The sequence below is a fragment of the Asterias rubens genome, chromosome 2 (assembly GCF_902459465.1).
Source record: "Asterias rubens chromosome 2, eAstRub1.3, whole genome shotgun sequence".
Classification (NCBI taxonomy): domain Eukaryota; kingdom Metazoa; phylum Echinodermata; class Asteroidea; order Forcipulatida; family Asteriidae; genus Asterias; species Asterias rubens.
Window position 1 is genome coordinate 12,556,868 of NC_047063.1, and position 20,453 is coordinate 12,577,320.

The window sequence follows — 20,453 nt, forward strand, 5'->3', positions numbered from 1 at the left end:
AAACATAGAGTAGTTGTGGATGGTTTTTCTTCCGAATGGAAAACAGTGCCCTCTGGAATTCCACAGGGTTCAATTCTAGGACCTCTCTTATTTACATTATTTGTTAACGATCTTCCTGAATGTTTAAGTAATAAATGTTTACTTTATGCTGATGATCTAAAGGTTTTTCGTCAGATTGGTTGCACAGCCGATACTATTTCTTTGCAGGCTGACTTAGATAGAATTCTTGACTGGTCTAAAACATGGCGTCTATTTCTTAACGTTAACAAATGTAGCATTTTAACCCTGACTCTTAAGAAGAAGTCTGTCAAATTTGATTATACCTTAGGTGATAATATTCTTACTCGTGTTGATGTCCAAAAAGATCTTGGTATTTTTATTGACAGCAGACGCACTTTCAACTCGCATGTTAATACTATCATCAAAAAAGCCAATCGCATGAGTGGTTTAGTATGGCGTAACTTTCGCTCCTTAAAGAATGAGCATGTTTTACGTACCTTGTTTTGTTCTCTCATCAGACCTAATCTTTAATTTTGTACCACTGTATTTAACTCTATTTCAGCCCATCAAGCACATAGACTAGAGGGAGTTCAGTTTCGTTTTCTCAAATTTATTCATAGGACACTAAATAATGGCACTGTTTATAACTTGGATTATCTTGACCTATGTAAAATGTACAGACTTCCACCCCTTAGACAGAGAAGAATATTGAATGACTGTCTATTTCTATACAAATCTTTCCACAATCATTTTAGCAACACTGAGTTCAACCCCTTTGCCTTACATGTTCCTAACCGTAATACTAGACAGTCTATTAAACACATCTTATATGTGCCAAGGAATCGGGTAGATGTGACAAAGCGTGGCTTTTTGTCAAGGATTTCCTCCACATATAATAGTATCCATGGTTCTTGTGATGTGTTCGGAGCCCCTTCTCTTAATTCCTTTCGTGGTCAGGTTTTGAGTGCCATATCCTCTTCCAGTAACTAATGTATACATGTATTTACAGTGTTTTGTTTTACTTTATTTGGTATTGTTTACATCCATTTTTTCCCCCTTGTCTTTTTTATCGTTTATTCTGTTTATAATTTATTTTAAATATATTTTCACAGTCGTTCATGGTGGTCTGTTTCTGTTCCCTATTTTATTTTACTTAATCTTCAATGTATGCTTTAATTTTCTTTCCTAAGATGATTCTATTTTAATTGTTAACTTTGTACATATCAGATTGTTTTTATATAGGCTATATGAATATTTCTTATTGTTTTTTTTTGTATCCTTTCCTGTAATTGGCGGCTCGTCCGCTGTTGGTTTGGTCAATAAATATATAAATCTAACTGAATGTGTGACTTTGGTAAAATCCATCAATCAGTATGAACGGGCAACGAGGGGAGAAAATTGGACATAACTACTGAATCGAGGAAAGCTTTAAAGATGCATGGGAGCTATTGGATAATGCAGTTGCACCATAGGAACGACGAGGCTTGCCCATGTCGCCGTTTACCTTTCCTACGCCTATAAAGTGTTTTATGTTGAGGACAACATCATCTTTTCATAATGAGGAAAAAGCAAAGATCACCAGGACACTGTTATTTTATATTCAGGGGGGCCTGTGTATTTATTTTATGTTACTTGATTTTTGATATTTTAAATTTGTTTTGGTGGGGGGAGGGGGGGGGGGGGGGATGGGCCATGGGTATTTTTTGGTACGCCAACATTGCCAAGCATGTCGTAGATGCTTATCAAAGGGCAATTTTGTTCTTTCTAAATCGATTAAAAAAAGGGAATCCTTAAGAACAAAACAATTAGGAACATTAGTGAGAATGGCAATTCTTTACGCTAACTCCTTTATATAGAACCACAAATTTATCATTTGATCACCAAATCAAATAAGTTTATCATCAATTAGTTGAGAAAAAGGGCCTTGCCGCTATGACGTCAATGTTGCCAGGCGATATACCATTAGGTAACGTTAGACCAATCACCGCTCTCCTTCTATCGCCTTTTGGCTAAGATCACGTGGTACGTTAGATGGGGCGGATTTCGTCGGACTCCCAACCTCCCTTGTTGCATGTATCTTTGTGGAGTGGCCGTATATTCCGCTTTGTTATGGATGTACACACGATAAACAGCCGTTGCACCGGTTCCTTCGCCTAGCGGAGCTAGCTTCAGCCAAAACCCACATATTTCTCGTCAAATACCTCTGATATTTTGCTTCTGTGGATGCCAGTTCTGGATGACAGTATTCCATGCATGCGGGAGGGGGAGCTTTGACCCACTGGAGGTGTTTTGAGGCAGAATATTAGGTGAAATCACAGTTTTCTAAGGTGAGCTGAGTTACTTTTTTGCCCTGTCGTTCATTTTTAGCATTGCCATTGATTGAATGCAATATACACTACACACTGGCAATTAGAACAACACTAAACCACAGCAGTTTATAGTCACACGCCTTTCTTTCATGATGTGTGCACAGTGTGCACACTGCTTCGGCGATAAAATACCAAACACTAACCAATCAATCTATGGTTGGTTGTTTACAAATCTACTCTCTTTGATAAATCAGAAAAAGAGTGATCATTATTCATTCTTCCTTCGTCAACAAAGAACAATAATTTATTTGCTAATTTAGTAATTAGTATTATTATTAATTACTCCTCCTAGAACTATTTTGGTTTCGTCCGGCTATCGTCTCTCGTTAACGTTACGCGATATGATACGATAGCCGGACGAAACCTAAGTAGTTCTAGGAGTAATTATTAAATAGGCCTAGTACTAGTATTAGTAGTAAATAGTAGTAGTATCTTCCTTAATATTTAAAAACATTGTTGATTGTTGAGTGTTCACTGACTGTAGTACGTGTTATGTTGACTGTGTAGGCCCCTAACTGTTAATAATAAAAAAATAGTATACACATAATGAATGTTTATGAGTGCAATGGTGCGAATATGTTCATGAGTTGAAAGATGGAATGTTTTATTCAACGAGGCGGAGCCGAGTTGAATGGAACATTCCAGCTTTCAACGTATGAACATATTCGCACCATTGCACGAATGAAAAACATTCATTATTTGTTTTATATAACATCCAAGTAGATCTTTGTCATCTGATTAAAAGATACAACTTTCAAAACAAACAAAGCGTAGGCCTACAATTTTTAATTGTAGAAGCCGAATGCTAGTAATTTTACTAATATGCCTTGCAGTAACACTGCTGCGTTACCAAAGACACGCACACGCAGTGATGTTTTTACTCAGCTTTTTCTTTCCATCCGAAAAGTACTATTGCACGCTGGCAGCGTGCCAGCGTGCAATGGTACTTTTCGGATGGAACGAAAAAGCACGGTGAGTGACTCGGCGTGCAATGGTACTTTTATTTGGTATCACGTGACAGACAATCCTCCAATCAAATGGCAAGGATCTACGTGGGTGTTATATAATATGACATGACGTCATGAATGTAATTTTAGTTTTTGTAACTCAACATGAAGTTGAATTACTTGCATATAAAGTGACAAAAAGTGACAAAATTAAATTTAATTATTGTTGTTTAAATGTTGTTATCTCCTCACTCATCAAAAAAATCCTCACACAAAGTTACTTGGGCCTACACTAGCGGACTAGTTTTACCAATGCAGACATGACTGACTCAGTTCCTGACACAACAACAGTTGAGTAATAATAGTATTTTCTCTTATCAAAATGACACATTCCGTACCAACATGACCAACATTGTTTTTATTTTTTGCAAGCAACATCCTTTCATTAAAATGCAAAGTCATTTGACCCTTGTATTTATAGGCCTACTACACAGTGACTTGTTGTAGGATATTGTGTAAGCTCAGTACATATTATGTACGAATTATTAACCAGGGCTCACCTTTGCCGGTTTATAGTATAGACGGTCGCACGATGGAAATCTTGATGCAGTTCTAAATAAACACAGATACCCATCGCTGAGGCCTATTATAAAAGCTGTGTTTTTTATGATCGCGGGTCAAGACCATCACGCAACCATAGCGAGACCGACTATAAACCAGCCTTAACACTAGTCCGGCTGATTGTCACATAAAAACTGACTGTGCTACATGATGTACACCACTTCTCGATTCGCTCTGTGGGGTACTAAAACGCTTGTTTAAAATCAAGACAACCAGGGCTCGAACTTTAGATCAAATTCATTCCACAAGACCGCAGGGCTGGTAGCTCAAATTGTTTACCGCACCAGAATTTATTATACAAGACCAGAATATAAGTGAGAAAGAAGCGTTCTACACAGTTCAACATGTAAACTGTTTTTATTTGAGAAATGAATATTAGCTGTTGCAAACAACTTACCAATCAAATGGACCGATGGTATAAATACAAACAATAGGCCTGTTTAGAGTGTGGTGTACTTAAAAGAAAGAAAAAAAAAACATTCAAAAATAGTTTTGCTATTCCTATTGGTGGAGCGCGCGTCACCTGGTGGTGTTTAAACAGTTGATAATGACCAGCTGGAGCTGTTTAAAATAACCTGCTGGATACGTTTGTGCGGGTAAGCCCACAACCTCGTTCCCAGGGATGATCTAATCTCGCCGTGCTTTTTTAACTGTCTGTATTAAAGTTTTGTGTATGTATCGGCAGCAATTTGTATACATTCGCTCGCAAGTCATGCATATTGGCCCTATACACTACATGTGGCCTGTGGAGTGGGAGAACCCTAGTACTTAAATGACAGGTCCACATGAAAGCTAGATCAGCAGCGGTGCGAAGAGAAAAGTATAGAGCGGTGTAGATCAAACTCATTTATTTTAAGATTATGAACACAGATGTTGGCATTACAGAGAGGGACAAGCAATGTCTAACACCGTAGAATGTGGGTACCATCTGGTGGGGGTACATGTATGTGACTAATATTTATAGATTACTTGGAAATCAGAGCTTGTTGAACACCGACAAGTAATGTGAAAATAAATCAGGATATTCATTGATTTTTGCTTTTGTGCATCAATTTGTACCCAAACAAAGGCTTATTGAGAACTACATTGTAGCTGTTTGTTTTGCAGTATCATGTTACACTTCTTGGGGGTTTCATTTGAATACCTGTTCTTTTGTGGGTAGTTTAAGATAAGGGAACACTCATTGGGTACGTTCAGACGTGGGGTTAAACTAGTCCTTAATCCGAGCACCGCGGGTGTCCAAAAGATAAACATGACTTAGTCCAAAATTGGCTTGCGTTCACACAGTGAGTTTATTCTGGTCAAGCGGACTAAACTAGCCCACGATGTTGATTATTGGGTCATGCATCGGCGAACCTTACCATTGCTGGTTCCGGTTTGTTACATTGTCCATGCGTTTTCCACAGGGTTTCGATCCGCTATCGTCTCTACAAACCTCATGGTCATCATGTATTCCATCTTTAAAGACGGCAAAATCACTTCATATCCTTGCTTGGCCCCAGCACAAACCAATTCTATTGTGCCCGCTGAAGTTTCCGTTCCGCACTGCCCTCGATGAACGAAACATTTACACGTTGTTGTTGAAAGCTTCAAATTATTTTCGAGTGTGAACTTTTGTAAATATATCACAACTTAGTCATTGAGAAGTCGTAGCCTACACACATTCTCATGTTACGTTAAAAATTGTTTTTCAATTCAACATTAGTCTGTACTCGTATAACTGTTACGTAAAGTTGTTGAGGGCAGGAACCAGATACAACCTAGTTTTCGAACCCAAACTTTGGTCTTAATTGTCGATCCCGTGCGTGTAGCTTAGGAGTGATTAGATGCCACTTTCTTCAAAGCAAAACCCGTTCGTTATCATAAAGTAGCGTTTCGTACAGAAGAAGTGAATTTAAAAACTAAATAGTGCTACTAAAAATGAGAACTTGTTTTCGTGCGAGGTCCATTTTAAACATTTTTGGCAAAGGGGAATACCGGGGCCCCAACACTTAATGGTAACATAAAGGGAAGGCAGCGGAGAGACGCAAGGAGATATTATAGTATAGCTCCATGGATTCATGCAGACACCACCCAATACTCGCTGCCGATCCATCCATACACGTGGAATGACGTCACCTTTGTTGTCGCGGTCATTTGGGCTAAAATAGACCAGAAGTAGCAGGTCAGTTGCGTTCCAACGATGGTTTACTGGGCCTCGCAGTGGGGGGTTGTTCGTAAAACCTGGGCTAAGTTAGGCTAGTCCACCAATTGTTTTGGTTTAGTTTAGCCCAGCTCAGTGGGTCAAATTTACCCTTGCGGACCAGAATATTGCGTTCCCACGCAGGGTTAGTTTAGCACTTTTGGGTTAAGGACTAGTTTAACCCCACGTCTGAACGTACCCTATGAATGTGAAAATAGTCTTAATTAACAATCTTACAACATGTAATTGAGAAAAGGAATGTTGATGGCGTGGGTTGTTATGTATGATGGACAGTGTAACAAAAACTATGACAAAGTTTATTTCTTGATAGGCGATACATGTACCATGTGGGCGGAAAACTAATGACAAGCTCAAAGACCAACTTTTGATTTATAATTGCCTGTCCAGAAGATTGACTCTAGTTTTTCTAATAATTTCTAATAAATCATCAATATGAACAGTAATGACAGCCAGATACGTAACTGCATACAGAACATGTTGTGAGACTTAACATTGTTAAATTTAATTTTTCCCAACCCGGACCACAAAAGAAACAAAATGGACTCTGCATCAGTATTACAACTTGTCATGCTTGTCATGTCATGGGAACAAGTTGATTAAATTTTTTTTTAAAGGAAAAAAACTAATAAAAACGGAGTACAAAGGTTTTTATGTTTGTGGGCAGCAAATTGCATTGCGACCTTGATACATGTACAGTGTATGTGTGTTAAGGAAATAATCCATTCACTAGTCCAGGGACTGGGTATTTCAATCGCAGATTGTGCAGGGAGGTGTGAAGTACGAGTTAAAAAAGGAATTTCTTTTCATGTAGTTTTGAGAATCGTAAATTATGTATGTTAGTAGGCGTCACATTGTTATGCTTGGCCATGGTAGTTGTTGTTGTAAGATGAAGTAAACGGCACTTCAGATATTTGTTTAGCTCATGTAATGTATAGCGTAGAATTTACAGAGTATAAATAAATGTTTTCGAAAGTGCTCTTTTTAGGGAAGTACATGTAGATCTATGCATCTAACTGGTGCTTTTAAAGGATAATTACTAAATTTATAAGACAATTTTATCTGTGAATAAATAAGAGTAACCCTAAAGTAGAAACAATAAACTTCATTGAATGATTGTTTTCATCTCCCATTCGTTACTTGTGTCGGATTGGAAGCATTTCCAAGAAATTAACGTGCAAGGGCAAAACTACTTTTTAACATTCGTTCCTTCCTTAAATTTTGGAGCATGTCCCTACATGTGTACCAACCCTAAATTTGTTGTTTGTGTAATTGGAAACACATACTATTTTGTTCGGCCCAATTGGCATAATTATGCCCTCTGATTCTGAAATGTGTGTGTATGGCGCACCATCCAGCTGAAATTTACTTGTATTGCGACAAACCGATTGAACGCAAGTTTTTTTTTAGAGGGAAAGAATTTCAAACACCCAAGTCAAAATATTACTGACAACAGGTGTTTGGGTTAAAAATAAAGTCTTTTGATATTCTCTAAAATGACCAATTGTTTGGATTGAATTCTGGGTTTGAAAGATTTTAATGGAGGATGATCCAAGCAAACTCATTTAAGATTTGTCTCTTTTTAAAACGAGAATGCAATTGTGTTCTTACACAACGACACCACTTGTGTACTTGTTCAATATCATTTCTTTACCCAATGAGTAGGGATGAAGACATGCTTCAACGCCCCCTCTTGCTTCTTTAAAATAATAACTACTATTTCAATTTAATTTTTTACCAAGACTATTTTGGGTCAAAACAGACCTTTGTATAATTCAAACTAAGACTTTTGATTAAAAAGAATGAACAAATTGTCAATCTCAAATAATTGTCAGCCAAATTTTGGTATCCATGGTTAAATTTTTATTAAATTATGACTTCGCAGTTGAACTTGCATCCATTAGGTGACATTCTGGGATTGGAGACAAACTCCGCTGTGCTAATAACATCAATCATAATGACAGGAACAGAAGGGGACTGTGTATGGTATGAATTATGATTAAAGGGAGGGCGGGAAAGGAATGGGAGCAGCGTACATGTATGAAGGCCAAGGGTTGAGAAGAAATCAATGAAAGCTTCATTATTCATGTATAGAGATGTTTCTGATGGCCGCTTTGTAAATGCCAGTTGCCAGTTAAATTAACGTTCCGTCACAAGTATCTGACATCCCTTTTTAGTTGAGTTTAATAGGAAAGGAAGTCAAATGAGGAAGCTCTCTCGTAGGAGATGATGATGTATGCAAGTTCTTGCTTTGTATGTAGGCAATGGTCATCTGTGGATGAAAGATACATGTAGCCAAGGTCATGATAGCCTATACAACAATCACCTTTTACCTATTGATGGAATGCATTCACTGTTCTCTGTTCTATTTTCCAAATGCTAAAGTTGAAGATATTTATATGGTAGTGGACACTATTGGTAATTCCTCAAAATAATTATTAGCATAAAAACTTACTTGGTAACAAGCAATGGGGAGAGGTTGATAGTATAAAAGATTGTGAGAAACGGCTCCCTCTGAAGTGACGTAGTTTTCGAGAAAGAAGTAATTTTCCACGGATTTGATTTTGAGACCTCAGATTTAGAATTTGGGGTCTCGAAATCAACCATCTGAAAGGGCACAACTTTATGTGACAAGGGGTGTTTTTTCTTTCAGTATTATCTCACAACTTTGATGACCAATTGAGGTCAAATTTTCACAGGTTTGTTATCTTATGCATATTGTTGAGATACAACAAGTGAAAGGACTGGTCTTTGACAATTACCAATAGTGTCCATTGTCTTTAAATACAACATGTACATGTACATGTACATCTTTTAACCTCCAAACGGACACTGTATTCAATGTCAATTTTATACTGAATATTGAATACTTAAATACTTTATACTCAATTTATGTGACATTTTAGTTTTACCCAAACACCAGTACATTGTTATGAGCATGCCAAGTACTGAAGGAAAAAAATATCACAGGCTACTTAGGTAGGAATCGAACCCACAACTTGGCATTTAAGGGGCAAATGTTTTAATCGCAAGACCAACTTTGTGTGACCAATGACATGAGGCCTGTTTGAATCCTTATATATGTTTTAGTTAGCGGGCCATACATATTTTCCAATCAATTGTAATTTAGAGAAAATATCTCAATTTGTGCAAAAATTTGTGTCTTGTTCAACAAATAGTCTTAAATATGTACACTACCAGTCATGTCTGGCTCAGCAAAAGTTGTGAATCAAATCAAATGAAAATTTATTTTGGATGGCTGATGTGTATGAAGCCTTACCAATTTAATTACACCATATCAGCACTCATACAGTACATTTGCATTCGCTTCCCCGTTAAATTATTTTGCCAATCACAACTGTTTTAAAAGTGCACACTAATAGTAAGAATACAAACCAAGATCTCTACTTATTTTTGGTAAATTTATTATTCAGAATGTAAACTTAATTCAGGACTTGAAAGTTTTCAACCTTAAAATCTGATTACTCAATCTAGTTCAAAGCTCACTATAAAAATGTGTACATTCAAGTAGGAACATATTTGTTTATGTAGTCTATTTGAACTGGAGTAGAGGTTTTATTCTGAGGTATAATTAACTTACGCTGTAACGTGTTATCCACATGAGTAGCAAAATGAAGCTTGTTTGTCTAGCCACTGGCACTTGGTGAATTAAAAAATTAATGAGGGTAAAAAATATGGAAGTGTTTTGTCGGCCGGTCGGCCTCCGTGCATAATTGTATGACTTACAAGAATATTTTTCTGTTGAAAGAAGATCATCCAGACATCCTGAATTTGTCCAAGCATGGAGGAACTTGCACATTTTTCACATTTTACTTGGATGAGATGAATGCAAGGTTGAAGTTAGTTCATGCAGACACGGAGGGACCCTTGGCGTGTGTTGAGGATCAGTAGAAAACTTAATTAAAAAGTAAGGTCACTATGTACGGGTTAGTTTGGTCGGTAGATGTCATGCGCACTTGTATCGTGTAATGTAACATTCATGTAATAAGTGGTATAATGTAGTGAGCTCAGGGTACATGAAGTGTAGACTTTAATAATTATAATAATAACCTGACATTCAGTGCTACACAGATTCAAGATCAAAACCAGTGATGGCAAAACAAAATTAATGGTTGGGGCACCAAGGCCAAGCCCAAGCATGATAAAGGTCATGGCCTCTGTGTATTTCTGGGCTTGTGCAGCCTAAATCCCGGTTCATACTTCCTGCGAATGCGAATGCGAAGGCGAAGTGAATCTTGACGTCACAAAATCCAAACAAACAATTCGCAGCAGTTGCCCTCTGCTCTGCTCTGAATAATCGCTGCGAAAGGAGGGTGTGACGTCAAATTCACGTCAAATTCGCTTCGCATTCGTATTAGCATGAAGTATGAACCACCTGGCTTAAGTGGGTTTTCTCAGTTTTCTTTTCCTACTGTTTGTGGTTTCATCAGTGTCTCTTATGTTAATAAGTTCACATTTCAAGCCTTTTTATGTGTGAAATCTCTTGATTTCATTACATTTAAAAGTCAGATAACAAAGCTTGTACAGTAGCAGGCCTGCTTACATTTTTCACACTTTAGTGTGTCATGGCCGAGCGGTTAAGAGCATCGGATTCAAGCTCTGGTGTTTGATGGGAGTAGTGTGTGGGTTCGAATCCCGGTCGTGCGTGACACTTGCTACGTAAAATTGGGGAGGTACTGCTTTCTGCTCTACCGGCCTTTCTTCAGATTGATAATACCCAAGCCTACGTCGGTATGGACTGTAAAAGGGTTAGGTGTAGGAGTAGGTGGCAACAGCCCCTGGAAAAAAATAATTTAGCCCAAACCTTGAAGTGGCCTTAAAAGCCTTGTGTGTCTGGCGACTTGCATACAAAAAGAAGAAGAAAAAAAGAGGAGATTTCAAGACTTCATTGAAACAGGAAATGTTGTAAAACCGGAGCAATCTCGGACAAAGTATTTTTTTTTCAGGTTCACTTTGTCGGAATCATTCTCCTGGGATGTGATTTAGAAACCCAAAGAACCCTTAAGTATAACAAAAAAAAACTATCAGTAAGTTTTGATACTCGAGTAGTTGGCATCCATGCATTAATTCTATAGAATAATAATCCCCAGAGTGGCTGTGCATAAGGCACTTGACAGCTCACTTGAAACTAGCACCAATGGGGAGGCACCTTGCCAAGCAGCTGTCCTCTCTATGAATCCAATCTAATTCAATTTCACACAAGGTTATGACGCCAACATTACATTGTGCATGCTGATGGATTCTAAAGTAGGTAGATATTATAGTTTATTTCCCCCCAAAGGATGTGAAACTAAATAGTTGATAAATTTAATTTTATTAGAGGGAGTCGTTGAGTGTGGGGTTTGTTGAATCATTTATTCAACGGCAGCTTAACTTCATCAAAATGTGTTGTGTGTTGTGCGAGTATGTCATTCAGATGATGTAATCTCAGGTGAGATGATAGTGCAGTTTGGAAGCACTACCGACAATGAATTGTTTGTGACTATCACAAGAAAAAAAATAAAGCGATAATTTTTTATCTGAGACCATAATAATGTTTTTATTTTTCAAAGGGGTTAAAGACACAGGACAATATTGTCAAAGACCAATCTTCTTGAGTAATTACCAATAGAGTCCACTGCCTGTAAGTTTAAATACACCATTACACAAACAAAAAGGTCTATTCCCCTCTGTACATCAGAAGATCTCAGCATAATCTCAAAATAATAAAATCTAAATAAACAACCTGGACAAAAAACAATGCATCTCCCTTTATGGTCATCCTGATCAGAAATTTAATTTCTTTGCACTACTTTCATCAAGCCCCAAGTTATTTTCCCTCATGTTTACAATAACATCTCTGGTGTACTGTTCTGTTGGAGGCAGCAGATTGGAGGGTAGATGACCTGCAGCAGCCTCCATTGATATTTCTATGATTTTCTGTTTGTCTCTGGAGTGTCTTGGGACGAGACTAGGCACACCCTGACGACTGTCACATAGCATTTCATTCCCAGTAGATGGAATCAACGCAATGGTGTGAACTTTAATCATGTTTGAGGTATACCCTCATTTTGTGCTCATTTCAGGGCATTTTCCTTCAAGTTATGGATGTACATTCATGTGTCACAAACAATTTGAATATCACACAGTACTTGTTTTTGAATGCCCGTTTCATCAGTTTTCATCAATCATGTTAAATTCGGGCTACAAAGCAAGAAGAATAAATGAAATTTCTGACTGTTCAATATCTACTTGGTGAAAGAATGCAGTAGTAAACCATGCTCTTTGATTATTGCATTTCTCTAGTTTTTTTTTCAAAAGTTCCTTGTGATCAATAACCCCAGGGGTTAATTGTGAAAATAATTTGAATTTAATTTTCAAATCTTTGTTAGCATTAAATCGCAACCCTTGATCTGAGCAAAATTCTCTTACATGTATTTAAAATAATATAAACTATCTGACAAACAAGTTGAATAAAGAGACATTAGGGGACACTTATTGTGTAATCCAAAATTGTGTGATGCTCTTGCTAAAACCGAGCACTGCAGTTCCTGCCATAACTCTAGACTGTGTTTATTTTTTCATTGTAGAATTTAGGCCAAATATAAGTTAAATTTTCCTCAATAATATTGTGTTGTAAGACATCGCATCACATTTAAACAGGGGATGATGTTTTCGATTGTTCTCACTTTTGAATGCTGTTTTACGACTTTGGAGAACTCCTCAATTTTGGGGCTTCACATAAAACCACTGCAGTGAACAGACGGACACAGTGAGCAACTTAAAAGTAAAGTTACACTTGGTCAAGTGTAAGCATCCCCCAAGTTCGTATAATAGATTCAATTAGGATTGATCAAGTCTCTGAGGTCATTAAGGATTCATATTCCTACCTGTTTGCCCTTTTAGTTCAAACCTGTAAAAACAAAGTGCTGTTTAGCCACGTATAATTGCATACTGACCCTGTTTTAATTACGGGGCAAGTTGATGCGAGCACTTAGCGAGAGATAAACGAGGCTGCTCCTGGCTTTGAAGTTGTCTTGTCTTTGATGGTCCATTAACACATACCCCCTGCCCTCCTGCTTGGTCCATTCTCATCCACAGGGCATTAGGCCAAATAAGAAAACCAACATGTGTAGTGTCCCCGCCTGCTTCCTAAAAAAAAAAAAAAAAAAAAAAAACACTTTGAAAGAAAGCCAGTCTGGTTGTTTTAATTCATGTGTCAGGCATCCAATTTGAAAAAAAAGAAAAAAATCGTCTTTCCTTTTTTTCCCAAAAGGGCAGGACGCTATTGAATTGATTTGGCCTTATATTTCAACCCTGTATACATGTAACCCTGCTCTGATTTGAGTGGCGTTCGTGATCAGAAGCTATGAAGTACTTGGCAGTGAAAGACTCAATACTGTTTAGCGCTGTATCCTGCCAGGTGCTCTCATACATAGTATGTCATCCTGCACTAATCCTTACATTATTGAAGTTGTGAACAGCGGCTCAAGGCGCCCTCGTGTGATAATTTACTCAATTTTGGGTGTGGTCTGAAAATGAAGTGCTGTAAATAAGGAATTTAAAGTTATCTGTAACTAGCAATGATTTTTATACGTAACTATCCTTTCTCTATGATGTATCAAGAAACTGACCTTAGTTTTAGCATGTAGACTTTAAATGGATGAGCCAGAGTCCATCACATGGGGTGGGGGTCAATTTTCAACACTAACTTAAAATGCGACACCTATTTTCAAAATATCTGTTTAGATCTACAATACTATTAAATTATTCTAACAACTCGACCCTGGTTTACTTTTGAAACATCAAAATTTAAGATGAAAGTTATTTTTGTTAGGAGGTTGATTTTGATAACATCAGTTTGACACTTGATGTCGTAAAGAAATCATTCATAGACAATCAATCAGTCAACACTGTCTGTGATTCAATGCACATTATGTACGAGTAACTATAAATAAAAATATGAATAGTAAACTTGCGGGTACAACCATGAGTAAAATCTCTTTGGAAGGAGTGGTGGCTCTGAAAAAAGCCGGTTTGGTCTTGACGTTTCAAACAGTATACATGTACTTTGCTTGTCTTCATGCTAAATATTATGAAGTTCGCATTCAGAGTTAGAACAGATCAAACCAAGTTAAATCTCACCCATTTCCCCCCATAGGGTCGAACGGGTAGACCATGCATAATAAGTCCCGAGGCGCTTTAAGCCATGCTCAAGATTATGATCACAAATTTCAGACTTGAACAGGCTGTGTGTGTTTTAATCAATGGCAGTACAATCCCAAGTACATGTACGGGTTGCTAGCCAACTCCCAACCCCCATCCCATCCCATCCCCATCCCAGTGTTTTGATTACAATTCTCAGATGAGTGGGACCATCTTCCTCCATGGTTGGACACGCTGTGCATTTTAATCAATGAGGCTCTGCCATTTCAGAGTAAAAGCTACCGCTCACTCCCCCCCTCCTTCCTTCCTCCCACCCCCTTGTAAATATGCACACAAATTTCATACTTCAGTACAGGTACAAGCTTTCAAATTGTAGTGCTAACCCTGCAGAGTTTAACCCTACTTCGAAGCAGGGGTAGTTATTTCCTGGGGAATGGCTTTTCCAGGGTTAGCAAATTAGGTGTGACTAGGTCATCTGAGTTTCATCTTGTTTGAAACCGAATGGGGCATCTGTGTGCTAAACACAATGTTCAATTATATCTATTATCTCATTGTGCTCACAACATATCACATGTAATTGTACATTCATAAATACCTCAGACAGTTTCACTATTCCTATTGGTGGAGAGCGTGTCACGTGTCATGTGGGTGTGTATAAACCTTTGTTTATGACCGGTAGAAAGTGTTAATTCATGGGCGTGACATGCGACCTTGCACCTGTTCTTATAAGACAGTTTCTTCATTCCTATTGGTCGAGAGCAACAGCTGAAACAGTTGTGCCACATCACGCGATACGTGCGACGCGCACAACATTCCCTTACAAGGAGTTGTTTGCCCGAGGGCGGCGGAGGGCATTACCATGTGTTGAAAGAAATCATTTAACAATTAAAATTTTTGTGTTTATTTTACTTTTTGACCAAAAAGTGATGATGTTTTTGACCGAAAAGGTATTTTTGAATGGGAATCAAAGTGTGTTGAATCGGTTTTCAACTAGTGGTTTAAACCCGCCGAGGCCTGGTTCTTTATAATTTACCTCGACTTCGTCTCGGTAAAATTATCAAGAACCAGGCCTCGTTGGGATTTAACCACTAGTTGAAAACCTCTTCACCACACATTGGTTCCCTTATGTATGTATGTAGTGTCAGTGCAAACCATTTTCACAATTTGAATTATCTGTTTCTACACTGCTTCAAGGAAACACACGCTATGAATTGTAACAGATTTGGTTTTGTAGCGCTCTCCCATGTCTTAATATCAATCATGCAGGTTTTTTTTGCGGGCTGGCGAATTTGTTTAGAAGTACCCAGCAACCAGTTTGGAAAAAATGAAGATTTAACACTGTTCTCTTAATGCACCATCTCTATGCTACAAACGTACATGTACATGTACGTGTACTTACTGTATGTGAGTATTTAATGTAGTAAAATGTTGTACAGTACACATGGAGTACATAGTAGCGCGCATGATTGCATAATTTTCACATCATGGTTATGGACTAAAAAGTTCATTTATAATCAACAGAATTGAAGCAAGCATTCATTTCTGCATAACTGCACTTGAGGTGAACACAGTGCACAGGAGTCTAAGATTAAAATAGCTGAAATTAAAGCCGAATAAAAATGCCAAGTTGTTAGGCATATGGCAGCCGGCGTGCTATAAGTACTATGGTGGAAGTAGTTTCATCCTGAATATGAAATGTGAAAGGTTATTGGGCAGCTGGTTGAGGCTAGTCTCAGTAAAGAGCTACCCTGGGAGAGATAGTCCGATGCACCGTGGAGTGTCTACTTGCTGCTAGAGTGTTCTCACAACGGGGGTACCGTGGAGGAAAATTGTGAGGAGAGAAATCAATGAAGCGGGAACCAGTGATAGAGGGAACCAGTGTGGAGGGTTTCAGTGTGGTTTATTAGTGAGGTGAAGCCAGACGTTTTACTTGCTGCTAGAGTGTCTTTACGACGGGGGGTACTGGGGAATCAGTGATGAAGGGAACCAGCATGGAGTGAGGTTGGGCAGTGAGGTGTAAAGCCATACAATGCATGTCAAATGCAAAGAAGGGTCATTCCATGTCAAACCAATGCACTTTTTTACCTCATGTCTTCCGATTTTGATAAAAATTGCTGTGCTTGTAGGTCCTTATGAGTTATGAATGCACAGCAATTTTTAGCCCGATCAGACTTACCATGTGGTCAGGGCAGAAACCACTAAAATCTGACATTTTTAGGGTAAAATACCACCTTTTTGGTAAAAATATGTCATAACCATGTCAATTCTCATCACATATATACAAATTTGGCATCAAAATGATGAGAATTGCATGCTCAAATCAATTCTTTTGTCAAAAATAAATTTTCTGAAATGTAGGTCACTATAATCTTTAATATGTTATCGTGACCTTTGACCCAGTTTTTGAAATAATGTATCATTCCAAAAATCAATGAAATAAAAATCTCTTGATAGAGGTAAAAAAGTGTGTTGGTCTGACATGGAATGACCCAGAAGCGTGATGTGTACCATTTTGTTGTGAACTTGTTATTATTTGATGTAAATGTCTCTGGGGAAAATTTAATGTCTAATTAGCGATGCTGGGGTATCAGATAACTTGTTTAACAATTATTTTCTGAGCAATTATTTTCTGTTGGATGGGTTATTGACATCATCAAGTTATGACTTATACACATGTGTAGTACAGTACTCTTGGCTCTCTACAAGATTTTTCAAAACTACGGTGAGGCCTCGGAATTTGTGACCTTGATTTAAACAAATGTTTTACTTTAAAAGGGGTGGGGGGGGGGGTTGGGGGGAATGGAATCTGTCTCAATCCATGCAGTTTACATTTATAAGGGAGAATCCTGGTGCAGTATTTTCAAGGCATTGTTGAACAATTTTAAACCGTTCCTTAAATCATGGAAACATCAATGGACACCACTAGACCGTGTCAATGTCAGGTTCACGAACCCTAATACAAACACTAAAAGCGGAACTGTTTTGTCTGTAAGCGGAACTATTCATGTGTACAACGTGAAGGACTTCCACTGCAGTATAACCTTCTGAAAGGGTTACTGCAGAACTCTGTGCTCAGTATGTTTGAACGGATCGCTTGTAAAATATCTGTAAACCATGAAGCAAAATATGGGCTATCACTGGTGGCTCATAATCTGAACGCACTTGGTTAGAGATGCTTTCCTCAGCCGTTAAAGTATTTATGTGCACTCAGGCTTAAAGGATGGAAAGACTACTGTAAAAGATGACCCAGAACATAAAGGAAGTCTTGAATAAAACAAGACACTCGGGCTGATAATGAGACAACCCTGTGGACTCTTCCCTCTACTGTAAAGCGTTACTGAGTTAGATTAATCATTAAATAAATGAATCATTTATATTTCGGGTTGGCTTTGTGTGAAGAGTGCCAATTTTTTTTACATTTATAGTGGATGTGTCAACTCTGTGATTTAAAGGCAGGGCATGCTTTTGGTTTGTCAAGGACCAGTATCCTCACATGCATAAAAAAAAAAATCTGGGACAATTTGAGCTCAATAAGTCATGTTATAGTACATGATATGCAAGAAAATAATTAATTAAAAAAATTCTTACATAGAATTGTGCGCTTTCAGATGCATGAGATTTGAGTGAGAATAGCTTCATGCCTGAAGCCTTTCTCAGATTCAAATTATTTGGTGCATAATCTGCTCTTTCTCTAAATCATAACTTTAAAGGGCGCCGTTTCTAACAATTTTTTATAATTTCATGTATCAACAGCTTTCCAGTGTTCTGTACCTAGTAAGTTTTTATGGTAATTAATTTTCATGAAGTATTCATCAAGAGGATGTCTCTGGTCATAGCAATTTCCAATAGGCACTAACCTTCAGAAATCTGAGAAATGATTCACATGGAACGTTTCTCAAAGTAAAATGATTTGGGGAGAAAACATTTCCAGACGATATTCCTTCGAAGAAAATCTTTTCTGAAAATGTTATCCTACATGTATCAACTGCCGCACAGTGCTTTTCCTCATCAAGTAAATTTTTATGGTAATTTATTTTTACCAAAAGTTGCCAATCTATGACCCTACCTTTATAGCCCAGTTCATACTTCCTGCGAATGCAAATGGGAAGTGAATGTTGATGTCACAAATTAGCAACAAATAATTCACAGCTGTTGAGATTTGCTCAACTCACTTGCAATATCGCTGCGAAAGGAGAGTTGTGACGTCGAATTCACTTCAAATTCGCTTCGCATTCAAAGGAAGTATGAACCGGGCTTTACTAAACCTGAGTATTTGTGAAAGTTATGACACTTGGACAAGAGGTGGTGATATAGTTACACACAATTTCATCTCGATGTTATGAACAATGTTGCCACAACGAGTCAACTTCTTAGTTTGCAATAGGTCAGAACAAGTCGACTTCTTAATTTGCTAGATTAGGGCAAGTCGACTTCTTTGTTTGCAAAAGGTCGGGACAAGTCGACTTCTTAATTTGGGCAAAAACAGCCTAGGTGTAAACCCTGAAAAGTTTAAACAACTGAAAGTTGTTTTCTTGTAAATGTCTTGGAGAGAGATGTCTGCAGAGAAGATGTTTCCATGGCCACTATACCACGTGAGGATGTTGAACAAATTGAAGTCAGTACACATCTTCACTCTTGAAGGAACACATTGAGTAGGCCTCACTGTTTCTTTGAAAAAGGACAGGTAATTTGATTTCATCTTTACTCGTCCTTCCATTCAGCTGACAGGTTTGCAATCAGTTTACATTGAAGGACTGTACTAAAGGCACTTCTTAAAGTGTAAAATATGTTGTTGCAGGCCTTGAATGCTTCGTTTTTGAAAGGACAATGGGCACCAAGGCAGTTTCTCCTTGGTAAAGGCCACCCTATGAAGACATTGTAAATTTCTACTGGAAGATTTCAAGGGCAACAAGGCAATAACCAGGGGGCATGAAGGCAATAGCCTTTGTTGCCTCTGTCTCTGTGAAGTATCAGCCCTGTTGTTCTACATGTATTATTCATTGAATTTACTTTTCCGGAATTTATTTTCCCTTGCCATGGAGGCTGTTTTTGTTCACTTCAGCTTTTTGATAAATTTTGAAGTTCACTGCCCTCCTGCAGGTGGTTGGAAAATGTTTTTGTATTGAAAAAGGCTTTTTTTGCAGTATCAGTTTATGGGAGAAAAAAAGCTAAGAGTTGTTGTCATCAAGTTCAAAATTTTCTATCAAAACAACTCTAGGCTCCCCCCTGTCATTCTGACAACCGCATACCCCTAGATCTGATGTAGAAAAACAAGCACTCAAGCAAGTTTATTTTTAAACATGAACACGACACAATCCTATAAAAAACTAGGTAATATGCAAAGCCAGCCCCCACTTGTTTGCATTTATACAGAGTGTTTGCTTTTTGGTCCCTGGATCCAGCCAATTTGTTATTGAGTGTATTATTGTACATGAGTGACTGTTATTATGAATGAACCCCTAATGATATAATCATTGTTGGATCAGGTCAGAGCCCGGTCTATTGTGTGGTGACGTCCGTTGTGTAGGAGGAAAGTCAAATTGTGACCGTGACATCATCGGGGTCCCTGACGTACGTAATGTGGACACGTCTTTGTACAGATACAGTACACCAGCGCAGCAACATGCAGATAGGAAGTGCATACTTGTGTGCGTCAATGTTTAACCATTGCGGTGATATAGCTAGTGTGTTATCAGTGGTTGGATATTACATTGTATAAAGGGAGCTTGGATTCCAATGAGTGCTTAGGTGTTGATATCTCCCTGGAGTGTGATTAGAGTGGATTGTATAGTAGCCCCTGATGATGATAGCATGGCTTGGATTTACTTTGTGAACACTAATAGAAACTTGCTGATGAACTTTGTCTAATATTTGAAGGTAAGAATACATGGAATCGCAGTAATGTAAACGATTGTACGTGCACTGTCATGTGATGTGTATGTAGGATGTACTATAATCTACATTTAATGTCTATATTATGTAAACTGCAATGAACTTCGTTGGCATCAATCTTGTTTGATAATTTGCAGTTGCAAGAAGTAGAGTGTTAATTATAAAGCACTAAATCTTGTACGTAGACATAATGTGCTGTGTGAACACTACATGTATGCATGAGACGCATTAACTACAAGACAGCAATGCCAATATATA

At 38.0% G+C, this 20,453-nt stretch overlaps 1 long non-coding RNA gene across 1 annotated transcript in view; it reads left to right on the plus strand.

Moving 5' to 3' along the window:
- The first annotated feature begins 2,070 nt into the window (after window positions 1–2,070).
- Window positions 2,071–20,453, plus strand: part of LOC117302176 — a 32,393-nt gene continuing 14,010 nt past the window's right edge. Inside the window, exon 1 of the long non-coding RNA XR_004520400.1 lies at window positions 2,071–2,327. This is a non-coding gene — a long non-coding RNA (uncharacterized LOC117302176). The remainder of the gene's footprint in view (window positions 2,328–20,453) is intronic.